Here is a 15,593-nt window from a genome sequence, read left to right as displayed (position 1 = left end):
GGGGAAGGGTCAGGAGAGGAGGAGAAGGAGGGAAGGCAGGATTGAAAGGGGATGATGGAGGGGACTACAACTGGGATACAAAGTGAATAAATTGTAATAAATTTAAAAAGTCATTGATACAGAATATTGTCATAGATCTTGGTGGTGCACCAGAACTTAATGGTAAGACCCCATTTCTGAAAACACTACATGCTTTGGTCACTGACCATGAAGAAATCAAATTGTTCATTTCTAGAAACATAGTCCATGTACGTAGTTGTGGAGGAGATTTATGAGTGCTCTTGAGAAAGAAAACTCTAAAAAACCATTACAAGAGTCTTGTCATCTCAGTTTCTTCAATAACAAGGAGTTGTTCATTCTTATGCCTTTTTGCTCCTCTTGGATATAGAGGATTGGAGTGAATTTACTAAAGATTATTCATTGTAATTGGATATCATTATTAGTTTATATGACTCTGTGGAAAAGCATATTTTGCCACATGCAGCTTGACTTACACATGTTCTTGTCTTCTACATGTGGGTTGTCCTCCATATGTGGCTTCACCTTGTGATTGGACAGTTGTTTTCAATTATAACTTCTGGTTTCCAGAACAAAAAACTTTAGATGCAGAAGTATTGGACAGAGAAAGATAAGTTGCGTTGTTTGGGCATTAATATGTTCTGTTACCAAAATGCTTAAGGAAGATGAAGATGATAATGAGAAAGAAATGTTTAATTACTTGAATGAATAAAAAGTACATAAGCAAACCTTAAAATTGGTAAAGAGGCAAAAAGATTTTTCTCATTTAGGTAAAATCAAAATTAAAAACCATGTTGACAGGTGTTCTGGTGATGGTTTCCTCAGCTCCCTTCCTGGGGCCTCCTTTAGGTGTGTATCCTCCATTGCCTGAAAATGACCCAGAATCACTGGGTGAAGAGTTTGATATTCAGTCTGCTCTTGAATTATTTCCACTTTAGGAGGATTTAGAAGGGTCTACAAAAACAACCACAAAACCAGCAAACCAACAAAACTAACTCTATAATGTAGGCAAGCTAGGCCAAGGCAGGGAAAAGGACTTCATTTCCCAGTTTCTCCCAAGCCTCATGAACTGTGCTTGGTATTTCCAATGTATCAACTAATCTATTTAAAACTCTAGAAGGAGAGACAGCTTTGAATTGTTCTGATACCTCATATGTTATGTCTAGAGGTAAGAGAGGAACTACAGCTATTTGAATCCAGATTAAAAGAGGTGTCTGTATGGTAGCTCAGTAACCAATTGGTTTTTCCCCAGTAAGGGGAACAGGGACTACTTCTGACAGGAACTCAATGGCAGGCTCTTTGACCTCCCCACACCACCAAGGGAGGAGCAGTCCTGCTAGGCCACAGAGGAAGACTTTGCAGCATGTACTGAAGATAACTGATTAGACAGTGTCAGGTGAAAGGGGAGGAGGTCCTTCCCAAGCAGTGTACTTGGAAAGGGGCAGGGAGGAGATGAGGGAGGGAGGGTTCGATTGGGAGGGAATGAGGGAGCGGGATACAGCAGGGATACAGAGTTAATAAAATATAACTAATAATAAAAATAAAAAATAAAAAAAATAAAAGAGGCATCTGTGATAGTATGGGTCCTTCATTGCCTTTATACTTACTTATTTTTCCCACTAAGTTGTCTCCTACATGTATTAGAGCACAGGAGATTAAAATATTGGAATAGATTTATTTATACCATAAGAGGCAAAAAAAAAAAAAATAGCAATTGCTGACCTTACTCTTCTTGTTCAATTAGTAAGTCAGGGGAGGACCTCATCTCAACAACTGTATGGATTTGATCCCTGATGTATTTTATTACTCTTAACTAGCAATCAGTTTTTAAGAGCATTAAAGAATGCCAGGATTTTCAATCATTTGCCGATTGCCATGGAAGGATAGGAAATCATTATCCAGCTGGTAAACTATGAAATTTTCTCACAGGGACTAAATTTGTGATTATAAAATTCCAATCTTCTCCTATGCAGACACTTATTTTGTTGATGACTCCTTTAATGGTATAGGAAGGATTCAAGGTCCAGATATTCATCAATATATTAATACCTCTTTTTCTTCAGTACAACTGGTGGAGCTGGCTGTCTTGATTCATTTATTACAGTTAATTCATCAACCCTTAAATATCACTTCAGATTCTGCTTATGTTGTAGGATTATTTCCAGCAATAGACTCATACCCACTTACACTCTAACCTCCCTGGCTTTATTGCAGAAGGAAATGAGCAAGCTGATGCATTAATCTGCCCTATTTTTACATTTCCGGAAGAGAATTGGGAAGGAGTCTATATCAGTCATGGAAGATGGAGCCAGTGAAACATTATGGATTGTTCTTTGGCTCTGTCAGCCTGGCCATTATGGACAATGGCAGAGGGTGAAGAGACAGTGGAAGTTGTCAGAAAGACAACCAACCTCCAGGGGCAAAAGGTTATATTGATCTGAAGTCAGAAGTCAAGTGTGCCCAGCTGTGGCCAAGTTAAAGCCCTATGTATGAAGGGAGAAGTTGTGCTGCAAAACACCCCTGACACCAGAGAATCTTTCTTTGACCATGTTATCTGCTTTGGCCTGTGCCTCTGATGAGTGCCTCTGTGCACTTGTTCTTCATCTTCCTTTGCTTCAACTTCCAGACTGGATGGATCCTGCCCCTGTTACCTTTACTAATGACTCTATGTTTATGCCTGAATCTTGGGATCATAATAGACACACTCATAGGGAAAAGGGATTCTGTTTAATTTTTCCTTGGTATTTGAATCATTTCTCATTTACACAGGACATTATAACCTTTGTTATGGATTTTCTGAGAGTGTGATGCTTATGTTTTGCCTGGTCGAAATTTTTCTTTGAACCTGATAATTGTGGCCACTGGGTTTCCTATGTGTTTCTTGGTATTGGGAGCAGAGACTTAGAAATGAGGATACACTAGGGGTCTGAATTGGTTCATAGGAAGGGCCAGAAAAAAAATGTCCAAACAGGATCTGTTTCTTTTGTCCCCCTGGAATAGGAGGGTGGTGATAGAGAAAAGAGGTCAACCCAGAGGGCTCATAGTGATAGATTTGATACTGGGGATTTGATCCAGAGGAACAGGTGAAAGGACAAGATTTATTGACCACCTATCTGCTTCTCTAGCAGGAATGGTCTGTGAATGAAGCCGGAAGTTTCTGTTGGAGTTGGAGGGTATGATAGAACAACAAGTGTAGAGAGGGTGGTTAGAAAGGGAAGGTCTATAGGATCCACAGTAGATGTGGGCAGAGGGGGAAGGAAAGCTGCTGCAGGTGTTCTGCTACAGAGTTGGCACTGAGGCAGGGGAGATTGGACTGCAGGAGCTCTGATGTCATCCTTTCTGCCTCCCTGGCAGGAATGTCATTCTTCTAACAGAGGCTGTCCACTGGGGTTTGGGCCTGAGAAAGCAGCTAGTCGGGGAGGGGGATTGTAGGGAAGGAAGAATCCACAGTGGTCAGATCCACAGCAGGTGTGGATAAGGGGGCAGGGAAAACTACAGCATGTGTTCTATTGCAGAACTGGGAATGGGACTATGGCACTGGGTCTGGAGGAACAAAGAAAGGATGAAGATCTGAAATATGCCTCCCTGGTTTCCTTGTAGGAATCCATTTTACCTAATACTTGTAAGAGTTGTTTGTATATAAGGCAGAGCCTGATAAGCTATTAACTTTTATTAAGTTTTAATGAAATTTCATAAACATTCTTGTTGTTTGACAGCAAGAATGGATTGCCATTGATCTTGGTGATACATTGAAACTGATGGTAAGACCCCATATCTGAAAACACTATATGCTTTGGTCACAGAAAAGAGGGTTTCTCCATGATGACCAGTTTTTAAAGTACAGGAATGTGCTATTTAGGTTGTTGGTATGGTCTATCTCAGAGGTACAACAACCAGGGTGGCAAGATGTACTTACTGGTGTAATGGTGCCATGAGTGTTATGGGAGTTAATGTCTTAGCTACACTGCTATTGTTGTGAAAAAGCACCATGACCAGAGAAACTTACAGAAGGAAGAGTTTAATGGATACTTACAGTTTCGGAAGGTGAGCTCTTATATTCATGTCAGGGTTCATGGGAACAGACTGGCAGGCATGTAGTTAAGAACTCACATGTTGAAACAGTAACCTTATAAGGCAAAGAGATACCTCAAGTTTACCACTAATAATACACCTCTTCCTACAATGCCATATCTCCTAATACTACTCCAATAGTTGCCTTAACTGTGACCTAAGTATCTAAGCATATGAGCCTCTGGTGTCATGCTCATTTAAACCACTTCAGTGACCAACCCCTTTATGATTGGAATTAAGATATAATCCACAGGAGAAAAAGCATGCTTCGTAATGTAAGTCAGGAGAACACATACCTAAAAAACTCACAGGCCCCCACGGTGAATCTGCCACAACTACTATGTTAAATGGTTATATAAAACAGTTCTCTGAATTCATATCTTTATACTTGCAGGTTAGTGAGATATAAGACCTCACCGGAGAAGTTTCTTAGTGCAAGGAGCCGTGCTTAACTGTCTCAGGATATTTGATTGCACTGTAAGTCCTGAGAATCTGATGTGTACTGGAAAAACCTGTTTCTAGTTGTGGAATAGCTCAGCCCTAGCACACAGTTTTAATCCAAGAACTTTCTTCTTGAAGATTAAATAAAGTCACCCATTGGTCAAGAGTCAGAGCAAACAAGCAGCTGACAAGGAGCGAACATAAGGGAAAATATAGGGAGTAGGAGGAAGTCAGGAAAACAGACAAAGAGACACACAGGAATCAGAAAGGTGCTGCATTGAGTTTGAGGTTTTTTGTTTTTTGTTTTGTTTTTGAGACACCATGAATGAAAGTGTTGTTTGGGGGAGAGGAGGAAGGTGCTTTCTCTGCCTCTCTGAGCTAGTAGGCTTTCACCCTAGCACCTGGCTCCCTAGTCTTTATGGTAAAATAGAACAATTGAACTTTTGTTAGAAACAACATTTTGTGCTTCCAACACATGGTATAACCACATGGACAGAGAAATCACAATAGCTGACAAACTGAGAAGCCATCATATATAGTAAGTTACCTGGAAGTCCTTAAGAGCGAGTTAAGGATGGGAAATACCATAATAGAAGGCATTAGGACCATGTGTAGTGCTACTTTAGATATATTCAAAATAAAAGGATAAATGGTTTAACTGAGATTGACCTATGCCAATTAAAATTGCTATCTGTCTGATAATTCCTATTTTATCCTTACTAGCCACAGTGGGTTTTTTTGTGACAAATATGAAAAGTGAATTGTTAAGACATAAACCTTAAAAATAATTATAAATGAATATAAGAAAAAATGCTCAGTCACAGACCGGGGAATTTAGACAAGATCCTACTGAACCACCGCATGTTGAAACTGAGAAAGGGAGGCCCGAGGTTGTTAGAAAACCAATCTTAGTTTATCCAGGTATTATACAAGACCTACCAGGAGACTATATGCACCCCCAAGGTTATGAAGAAATTAAATGGAATCCTATAGATATATTTGAGTTGAAGAGATTTAAGAAAGCAGTCAGCTCATACTGTGCGCATTCACCCTTTGTGAAGCAGGTATTAAATCCATGCACAACCGAGAATAGAATTATCCCCAAGACTGGAAAGATATGGGAACAGCAATATTGTAAGCTGGTCCTCAGTCACCATGGCAAAGTTGGTGGAAAGATGAAGCTGGGACCATTAAACAATGAAACAGGGCTGGAGGTATTACTCTTTTCCAGGATCAGTTTCTAGGTGAAGGTCAATATGCTAAGTTACAGAGGGAGCTTGAGTTTGACGGTCACACCTTTGTGCTACATCATGCAACAGCTTTAAATGCTTGAGACAAGGATGAAGAATCAGGAAAGAGGTCAGGGTCATTTACTAAGATTCCACAAGGCTCAAAAGCAGCCTTCACTGATTTTTTTTTTTTTTTGCAAAGATTGACTTTGACTGTAAATAGTATCGGATTCAGAAGTCAGATAAATATTAATCAAAAATTTGGCTTTTGAAAATGCTAATTGAGAACTTAAAAGGGTAATTAGACCTTTAAAGGCAAGATAATAGCACTAATAGATGAATGGCTTAGAAATATGGCTGATATTGGATCTCACATTTATGATGTTATTCTGATAGGAGAAGTAATTTCTAATTTTTTTTTAAATCAAAATGTCAGATGTTTTAAATTTGACAAGCCAGATCATTTGAAAAGGAATTGTAGGTAAGTTGTTTCTTCTTTTGTTTTTCTAAAGATTATTGAAAAAGAAGGTCCTGCCTTCTGAATGTGCAGAAAGAGTGGCAAAGGCCAGCCGACATGTAGTCTCACCACCCAAGGACAAAATGCAGATACAGCTCCTATTTGGTATGTTTGTGTACTAGAGAAATCACAGTCCATGTTTATAGATTGTGGTTTGAAAAAGAAGTCTCTACAGTATTACTAAAAAGGCAGCTAATTTTCAATGGGGACAGGAACGAAGAGAAACTGTATATGCGACCCTGACTAATATTGAACGAGATGATACCATATTATGGATAGCACATTTATTGGTGAAATGGCAACTGGGAGCTCTTCATAAAGCAAAAGGAGTCCAATAGGGGCTAGAGAGATGGCTCAGAAGAGCACTTTCTGCTCTTCCAGAGGTGCTGAATTCAATTCCTAGCACACACATCGTGTGTGCTACATGAAATGTTTTCCATACACAGAGAATACATATTCTCTCTTTGAGAAGCAAATGTGGATATTTTATGCAGCATGAAGAACTCAGTCATTGTTAACCACCCTCTGGTTATAAAGACCACCCTTACAGTGATTTGTTCAAAGGCTTCACATGCTTAGCTATGGGAGGAAAGGTATTACAATAGAACTGGTACCACTCTGAATTCCTTCATGACAAGGATGTGGTAGCAAAGGGTTCTTGCCTTCTTCCCACAATGAGAAAACAGCTCAGTTTCCTATAATCCACATCCCTAAACCAAACACTCCTCCCCCAAAGATGCACTTGCTGAACTATGGAAAGCAATGGAATGGTCACAACATTTGGCTAATGAATGCTTTACTGATTGTTCATCAACTGCTGATGGAACCACACTAAAAGAAAGCCACAGCCTACAAGCTGGAGATGGAAAGGCCAATACTGAGGAAAGCGTTATTGCACTACTGGCAATAAATAAATCAACTAAAAGAGCAAAATGAAAATCTTTATCTTCTCCAATTCATGGTACATGTGCAATGTTATAGCTACACAGTCATCAAAACGTAAAGCCACTCACTGTTAGACAAATGGCAAAGAATCTGGTCATGGGAGGCATGAATGGAAATGGCAAAGCTCAGCAAAACTTAGCAAAAGAATCAAATTTTATGTAGCTCCTACAGGGAAGACAGACAAAATATCTGAAAATAATGAAATAGTGGGCAAATAGCATCACATCAAATTTGTCAAGGAACAAATCTAGAATAAATTGGCATGAATGATAGATTACACATTTGAGAAAACTCGAGAGATTACCCCAACACTAAAAAATAAGGGGAAATTGAGAACCAAATTAAAGCAAGACAACCCCAAGAGTAACTATTATAAGGAATCCATAGCCAGGTGGTCCTTCATACATTTAACCACCGGCACTTAGGAGGCACACACCTTTAATACCAATACTTGGCAGGCACATAAGAACTACAGTCGTTTAAATTTAAAAGCCCCTTGCAAACAAACAAACAAACAAACAAACAAACAAACAAAAAACAGGCTTAAATTCAAAGCAAATGTTCGTTGTGATTGAAAAATAAATACACTTAAAATTTTAATTTATATATAAAGAAAAGGGGTTATGAATATAGGTATATTTATTCACACATACTAAGATATATATATTCACTTAGTTTCAGTATTTCAAAAGAATTTTTAAAAATTTATTTATTTTCTTTTATTTCTTTATTTTTAAAATATTTGTTTTAAGTTTATTTACTTTACATCCCAAGGGTGCGCACCCTCCGTCCTCTCTTCCCAATCCCTCCTCTCCTTCCTTTCCCATTTTCTTCTCCCTGAGCTCCCCTTCCCCAGTATCAACAATCCCCAGCACACCAGGACTGAACATATCCTCATCCAGTGAGGTCAGGCAATACAGCCCTGACAAAGGGAAATGATCCAAAAGCAAGCAATAGAGTCTGTGGTTAGAAGAAGTTTCCTGACCCCCTCCCTTCACTCACCAGACGACTCACATGAAGACCAAGTGGCCCACTGGCCACTAGATCCAGACCATGCATATTCCTTAATCGTTGTCCCAGTCACTGTAATCCTCCATAGGTCTGGGTTCATTGTCTCTGTTGGTCTTCCCGTGGGTTTCTTGTCTCCTTCCATCTTTCTCCCCACCCTCCACCAAACTTTTGCAAGATCCCCGGCACTCTGCTGCAAGTCCCAGCATCTGTCTCAATCCGTAGCCTCCCAGATGAGTCATGTGATGCTCCTGTCTGCAACCGTAGAAGAGCATCATTGATAGTGACAGGGGCTGGGTCTCTACCGTGGTATGAGTCTCAGGTTGGGCCAATCATTGGTTGGACATTCTGTCAATCTCTGTAACTTCTTTATCCCTGCAATTCTTGTAGTCACGGTAAATTTTGAATCAAAGGTTTTGTGGGTGGGTTGTTGTTCTCCTCGCTCTACTAGTTCTGCCTGGCTAGAAAGTAGTCACTTCAGAAATCATGCCCCCACCTGTTAGGAGTCTCAGCTAGAGTCACACCATATTCTCCCAAGAGCCTTCCTTGTTGCAGGCCTCCGGCTTGTCAAAGAGATGCCCCCCACCCACCCTCCCTCATCTCCTCCCATGCCACCTTTCCGAGTCCACTGATAGTAGAGGACCTCCTCCCCTTCCATCTGACCCTAGCCTATCAGGTCTCATCAGCCTTTCAGGTCTCATCAAGACTATGAAAGACTATCTTTCATAGTCTTCCTCTGTGGCTTGGTAAGGCTGTTCTCCCCACAGGGGGAGGTAAACATAGAGCCAGCCACTGAGTTCTTGTCAGAGACAGTCCCTTTTCCCCTTACTAAGGAGCTCAAGAGCTGCCATGAGGTACCTCTGCAGAGGGTTTAGGTTATCTCCATGAATGGTCCTTTGTGGGAGTATCAGTCTCAGAAAAGACCCCTGTGCCCAGATGTTTTTGGTTCTGTGTTCTCCTTATGGAGCTCCAGACCCTTCCAGGTCTATTTCCCCCTTCTTTCATAAGATTCCCTGCACTCTGTCCAAAGTTTGGCTATGATACTCAACATCTGCTTCTATACCCTGCTGGGTAGATTCTTTCAGAGGTCCTCTGTGGTAGGCTCCTGTCCTGTTTCCTGTTTTCTCTCTCTTCCAATGTCCATCCTGTTGGCCTTTCAGAATGAAGATTAAACATCTTAACACAGGGTCCTCCTTCTTGCTTAGTTTCTTTGAGTGTACAGATTTTAGTATAATTATCATTGTATTTTCGACAGAGGAATCTTGAATGGCTAAGAAGCACTTAAAGAAATGTTCAACATCCTTAGTCATCAGAAAAATGCAAATCAAAACAAGAGATTCCATTTGTACCTGTTCAAATTGCTGAGATCAAAAACACAAGAGATAGCACAAGCTGATGAGGATATAGAGCAGGGGGAACACTCCTCCTTTGCAACCATTATACAACCACTATACAACCACTATGGAAATCTATCTGCAGGTTTCTCAGAAAACTGGGAATATATCTGTCTCAAGACCCACCTATACCACTCCTGGGCATATACCCAAATGATGTTCCACAAGACTAAAAGTACACTTGGACTAATACGTTCTTTGTAGCTTTATTTTTAATAGCCAGAAACTGGAAACAACCTAGAGGTCCTTCTATGGAAGAGTGAATAAAGAAAATGTGGTACACTTACACAGTCAGCTGTTAAAAAACAAAGACATCATGCAGTTTGCAGGCAAATGGATGGAACTAGAAAAGATCATCCTGAATTAGGTAACCTAGACCCAGAAATCCAAGCATGCTGTGTACTCACTTATAAGTGGATATTAGCCACAATGAACAGGATTACCATCCTACAGTTCTCAGACCCAAAGATGCCAAGAAGAACCCAAGGAAGGATGCTTTAATCTCACTCAGAGGAAATGATATGGATATCTGAAGTAGATGGAGGTCAGAAACTAGGTGGGAGAGGGAGTGGGGAAAATAACAAGGGTTACATGGAGATCTGGTGTGGTTTGGGAGTGGAGGAACAAGAAAAGAGAAATCGATGTGGGGGACATCTCTGGGACAGGTGATGTTCCTGGCAGTCCATAAGGGTGAGCCCAGCTGAGACTCCTAGCAGCAGGTGTTAAGGAGCCTGAATTTGTTACCTACTGTAGCTAATGTCGTAGGACTTCCAGTGGAGGGAGGGTGACATCACCCCACCCAAAGAAACCTTCAAACACAAATTGTCTTGGCTAAAAGAAGTGTAGGGAGCAGAGATTGAGGAAATGGCAAAACAATGACTACCCAGTTTTGAGATCTATCCCATGAGGAGAAAAACCTGTGTCACTATTAACTAACTGTACTCTGCTACACTTGCTGATGGGATCCTGTCTTCTGAGAGGCTTCATTCAGCAGCAGATGAAAAGAGATGCAGAAACATAGCCAAACAGTAGTCAGAGTTCAGGGAGACTTGTGTAAGTCTTGTGAGGGAAAGAACAGGCAGCTACCAGGGTCAAGGACACGACAAGAAGACCAACACAGTAAGCAAACTTGGGCCCACTGGGGATCACAGGACTTAATCACCAACCAAAGAGCAAAAATGGGCTGAAACTGGACCTCCTACACATATGTGGCAGATGGGCAGCTTCGTCAACATATGTGTCCCTTAAAATGAGAGCAGGGTCTGTCTCTGACTCTGTTGCCTGCCTTTGGATTCCTTTTCCCAACTAGGCTATCTTCTCAGGCCTCAGTGGAAGAGGATACACTTAGTTTCTCTGTGGCTTGAGTTGCCAGAGTGGGTTGGTATGTCTTGGAGACCTTCCCTTCTCTGAAAGAAGGAGACAGGGAGACATGGAGGGAGGGAGCATGAGTGTGGGAATCAAAGGAGAGGAGGGAGGGGGACTGGCATCAGGTTGGAAAGTGAGTCAATCAATAATTCAATCAATCAATCAATGAATAACGAAAAAGCAAGTCCAAAAAGTGAACTCATGATTCATCAAATAATTGACATATACATATATGTATATATGTGTATGTAATGACATGTTATGGAATGGCACGTGCTGTAGAAAGGTACATGGATTTTTTCCATTTTTGTTCACAGCATTGGTTTTTAACAAAATGTTGGAAAAATTAAGAGCATGCCAAGATACAACTTATCCAGATAACTTATCCAAATAATGCATACACATTCAAAAACAACTTTATTTTTCAAAAAAACAAATCAAAACAAAGCTTAACGCACTTTTTTTCTTCCTTTACCTGTATGATTGTAGGAGGTATATCTTAGAAATCACACATTGCTGTTTCCTTATTTCAACTTTTAAAACATTTTTATAGAAAAATGCACTGTAGTATGAAATTGAGGTTTCTAAATTATTATTTTTAAAACATTAAAACATATTTGCTATTTTACAACATTTTCAACTTGCTTCTTTCCTTTAAGTTCTATATATATTTCAAAATATTTCTGAATTGCTGAGTTTTTTATTCAGTGGCGATCTACTTGTTCAAGAGCATTATTTTGCATACTAATTGATGCATTTGGTGCTTGATACATGGGCATCTGATCCGCATTTTAAAAATATTCTCAAATTATTTTATCCTAAATTCAAGTGAGTTTTTAAAAATCATTTTGGTGGGTTACAGCTTTGCTATGAATTCATACAAAATAGAATTTATAATTAAAGTGCTGACACAATGTGTACTATAAAAGCGTGAACAGACTTGCTATAAAAATACTTATGATTGCTCTGGCTTCCTTTGCAGAGGCTCTGCTACAGTAGCAGCAGCCGTAGCTGCTGATAATAGTGTGCCTTAAGTATGGTTCATATCTGCTCATCAATTGCTATTTTTGCTTTACACAGTGCTCAAACTTTTTCCTCTTTTACTTAAAGTTGCACTCAATTTACATTCCTATTCTGGAAGATCACTTGTAATGAGCAGTCTCAGTTAAGCTGAACTGCAGATGTCCAACCTTTCAATAAAGCAATTAATTAGATTTGACAGCAACTGGCTTTGACGTGTGCTGTCACACCCTATCAAACCCAAGGCATTTGCAGCATAGGTAATAGACAGAGTTTAGACAGAAGCCTTACCAAGATATCTTCAGGAAATGTAAGAGCTGTTTGAAGTGAATAAAGTTCTGCCTAAAGTGTTACACTCTTTCTCCTCTAAATGGATAACAGCACAGGAAGCCTGGCTCTAAGCAGTCTTCAGAAAATAATGTTCCACAAAGCACAGCAAAGACGAAGCTATATTCAGCATAGATAGAATCAATGATTTCAGACTGTATTCTCAGGAGTCAAGCTATTCTAAACTAAAAGAATGTGAACAGTGTTTAACTTTAAATTGGTAACTCAGTAGCTAAGGTCAACTACTACGGATAACCCTGCTTACTAGTTGAGTGCTTTTAATGGACTTTTTCTTTAATGTGAACGTGTGCTTTTCATTTCTAAACCCTTCTTTATTCTTTACTTTGACATTGGCACTGATTTCCATCAACATTTAAACAAGGATGCTGTCATCTATATACAGAAAGTATGTAATTTTTCATAGTTAAAAGGAGGAAATGAGGAAGGGAGCTACCACGGGGACACAAAGTGAATGAATAAATGGATGAATAAATAAATAAATAAGATATTATAAATGACAGCAATGATAATAATGGGGACAAGAGTCTAAAATTAAGGCCTTTATTAAAATTATATTTAACTAAGTAATATACAACCGATAATTTGAATAGACAAAAGACTAGAAGATACTCTGTCTGATGACAAGTGGGTTTTAGGTTGATGACCTTTGGAGAATTAGGCAGTAAATATTAAGTCCTCACATCACAGTAAAGCTTTCTAATGTGGGTATTTTAGGTACTACTAGTATAGCACGTGGCTACCAACCTTGTGATCCAAATATAAAGCTCTCCCCACCTGTCTGCCAAGCTCTGTCAATACTGTCATCTTTTCATCATGTACCATGAAGGAAAAAGACAACTCTAAGCAGCAGTAAACGCAGAGTCATGTGGCTGTCAAAGTTGCTGAGGATTAGTGACACTTGTGCACGTAGACCTAAACAAGACATTTATACTTCACCCTCAACGAGTCATGGGACATTATAGAAAAGTGAGCGAGGAACATGAGAGCTGGAAGACAGAGTGAATGGTTATAAAATGACAACCTGTAATATAAACACAACCATTCCAATCATTAGTGCACAATAAATAGTTCTGGCCACTTGTACTAAGCCTACACAAGATTAACCCTGTCAGCAAACAGAAAGGGAGAGGCTCATGGAGACCTACTTGATCCTAATAAGCTATTAAATATCAGTATATTCTGAGAGGGGAATCATTGTTTCCAGCTGTGTACCCACTGCCAGACAAAGTAGGAGCAAAGAGTTACGCAGACAGCCATGTTTAAAATTAATGGGTCACAAAACAAGACAAATTGAGATACATTTGAAAGAGAGAAATTTACAAGGAGGAGGGACATAGATGTGGGTGATAAGTTAGGGCAGGATAAGTGCTGTGAGCATACACTGAATATGTATTTGAAACTCAAAGAACAAACTAAATTGATAAATGAATGATGCCATTGGAAAACTAATCCAAAGAACTCTGAGCTGGTTTAGGAAAGAAAAGTTTAAAACATGTATTTATACATGAAGTTATTCTCTAAGTTTCATTGGGACATTATCAAAATTGTATATATATATATATATATATATGCATGGAGAGAGAGAGGGATGGAGAGAAGGCAGAGGGAGGAAGAGGATATTTGATGAATAGTAAAGAATTACCCTACCTACACAGAACTATTCACAGAACATGACAGTGATGAAATTATAAAAACAAGGTTTTAATTTTGCATGAACATTTCATCAATTAGTTTCGTTTTTTTTTACTGCCAGTACTCATCAATGATAGTAAAATCAAACCTATAATTCCACCTAACTGAATATCAATAAACTTTTTAAATCACTTTAAATTTTTTTATCAATAAGTACTCAGATATTTATGTACTAACAAAGTTTATTCCTGAAGATGGTATTAGTAATCTTGTTAATTCTTCCTCAAGCATAAGAATCATTTGGGTTACATATCTAAAAACTACTTCCCAGCCCACATCCAGCTTGTTGCTTGTTTTTGTAAAGTTTTAGGAACAAACAGCACACCATCCATTTAGAATTTATGTGTTTCTGCTTTCATGCTACAACAGTACATTCATAGCTGAAAAGGAAGTTGAATAGTCTTCACAGCTAAAAATATTTCTGGCTGGTTCTCTATAAAGGTTTTGCAATTCATGAGTAAATGCACTGTTCTTAAAGTGTGGTCCTCAGAACAAATGGGAACTACCTGAGAACTTCCTTAACACAAATTTTTGAGTGATACTCATAACTACTAAGACAGAAACACTAAGGCTAGGTCTTGGCAATCTGATTTACCTAGCCGTCACTTGGTTAAAACTCATATTTTAAGAACTAATTCTTCCCTTTCTCCATAACCTCTCCAGCATGTGTTGTCTCTTGAGTTTTTGATCTTAGCCATTTTGATGGGTGTAAGGTGAAATCATAGGGTCGTTTTGGTTTGCATTTTCCTGATGGCTAATGAGGTTGAGCATTTCTTTAAGTGTTTCTCTGCCATTCGATATTCCTCTGCAGAGAATTCTCTGTTTAGCTCTGTACCCCATTTTTTAACTGGATTACTTGATTATTTTGCTGTGTAACTTCTTTAGTCCTTTGCTTTACAGTGCTTTTCAGTTTCATGAGGTCCCATTTATTGATTGTTGCTCTTAGAGCCTGTGCTGTTGGTGTTCTGTTCAGGAAGTTGTCTCCTGTGCCAATGAGTTCAAGGCTATTCCCCACTTCTTTTTCTAACCAATGTAATGTGTCTGGTTTTATGTTGAGGTCCTTGATCCACTTTGACTTTAGTTTTGTAAAGGGTGATAAATATGGATCTATTTTCATTTTTCTGCATGTAGACATCCAGTTAGACTAGCACCATTTGTTGAAGATGCTGTCTTTTTTCCATTGAATGGATTTGGCATCTTTGTCAAAAATCAGGTGTCCATAAGGGTGTGGATTTATGTCAGGGTCTTATATTCGATAAAGTTGTGCAGCCACTCTGGAAAGCAATCTGGTGCTTTCTCAGAAAACTAGGAATAGTGTTTCCTCAAGATACAGCTATACCACTCCTAGGCATATATCCAAAAGTTTCTCAAGTACACAATAAGGACATTTGCTCAACCATGTTTGTAGCAGCCTTATTTGTAATATCCAGAAGCTGGAAACAGCCCAGATGCCCCTCAGTGGAGGAATGAATGCACAAATTGTGGTATATCTACACAATGGAATATTACTCAGCAATAAAAAACAAGGAAGTCATGAAATTTGCA

The sequence above is a fragment of the Psammomys obesus genome, unplaced genomic scaffold (assembly GCF_907164565.1).
Source record: "Psammomys obesus unplaced genomic scaffold, mPsaObe1.curated_primary_1811, whole genome shotgun sequence".
Classification (NCBI taxonomy): Eukaryota; Metazoa; Chordata; class Mammalia; order Rodentia; family Muridae; genus Psammomys; species Psammomys obesus.
This window is presented reverse-complemented; position numbering follows the sequence as displayed.